This window comes from Mesoplodon densirostris, chromosome 3 (assembly GCF_025265405.1).
Source record: "Mesoplodon densirostris isolate mMesDen1 chromosome 3, mMesDen1 primary haplotype, whole genome shotgun sequence".
NCBI classification, from domain to species: Eukaryota; Metazoa; Chordata; class Mammalia; order Artiodactyla; family Ziphiidae; genus Mesoplodon; species Mesoplodon densirostris.
Genome location: NC_082663.1, coordinates 154,390,441 through 154,391,631, shown reverse-complemented (window position 1 = coordinate 154,391,631; position 1,191 = coordinate 154,390,441). Strand labels below are relative to the sequence as shown.

The 1,191-nt window shown below is 54.2% G+C and overlaps 1 protein-coding gene across 1 annotated transcript in view; it reads left to right on the top strand.

Annotated features, from left to right (window-relative positions):
* The first annotated feature begins 148 nt into the window (after nt 1-148).
* UIMC1 (ubiquitin interaction motif containing 1) overlaps nt 149-1,191 on the top strand; it is a 186,533-nt gene continuing 185,490 nt past the window's right edge. The window contains exon 1 of the mRNA XM_060094860.1: nt 149-240. The gene's annotated coding sequence lies outside the window, so the exon portion shown is untranslated. The remainder of the gene's footprint in view (nt 241-1,191) is intronic.

The following is a 1,191-nucleotide window of genomic DNA, read 5'->3' as shown; positions in this document are numbered from 1 at the left end:
GAACCTTGGTCTCGCGAGATGTGGGTGGGAGGATGGCTTTGCCCGACCAACAAATCTCGCGAGGTTTGAGTACTGCAGGCTGCGTTGCGGTTCTGGCCCTGGCCGTTCTGTTTCGTCGACGCTGCTGGGACCTCGGAGCTTGTGCGGTGGATTCGGAAGTCGGTCGCCGGTTCCACGGCATACACCTCCCTCCGGGACAGGCTCGTGCAGTCCTTGGCTCAGGGTTCTCACCTTGCTCCGGTCAGCATTTGACACCTCATTTCTTTCGCATGAAGGCTCTGTTATGTGGGAATATCTTCTTTATTTCACTAGCAGGGCAACATTGTTGCCATTTGAGTTCCAGCTGCTGACCCCCAGCCTAGACCTCCCCCTAAACTCCACTCCAAAGTAACTGTCAAAAGCCAAAATTTAATCTTCCAACCCCGCACCTGCTCCTTCCCCAGTCTTCCGGAGCCACTATGTCTTGGCTGTAGTTATTGTGGCATCCTTACTGGTCCCTTCGCTTACCCTTCAGGTATTCCCAAAACAGTAGCCCCAGCGATCCTCTTATAACAGGCCATATCATGACACCCCGGTGCTCAGATTCTCCAAAACTTTACTATCTTACTCTTTTTTTAAAAAAAATTTATTTATTGTTGGCTGCGTTGGGTCTTTGTTGCTGCACGTGGGCTTTTTCTAGTTGTGGCGAGTGGGGGGCTACTCTTCGTTGCGGTGCGTGGGCTTCTCATTGAGGTGGCCTATCGTTGCGGAGCACGGGCTCTAGGCACGTGGGCTTCAGTAGTTGTGACTCGTGGGCTGTAGAGTTCAGGCTCAGTAGTTGTGGCGCACAGGCTTAGTTGCTCTGTGGCATGTGGGATCTTCCCGGACCAGGGCGCGGACCCCTGTCCCCTGCATTGGCAAATGGATTCTTAACCACTGCGCCACCAGGGAAGCCCTCGGTGGCTTCTCTTGTTGTGGAGAATGGGCTCTAGGCGTGTGGGCTTCAGTAATTGTGGCACGTGGGCTCAGTAGTTGCGGCTCACCAGCTCTAGAGCGCCGGCTCAGTGGTTGTGGCACAAGGGCTTAGTTGCTCTGCAGCATGTGGGATCTCCCCGGACCAGGGATCGAACCCATGTACCCTGCATTGGCAGGCGGATTCTTAACCACTGCGCCACCAGGGAGGTCCCCTATTTTACTCTTTGTAAAAGACAA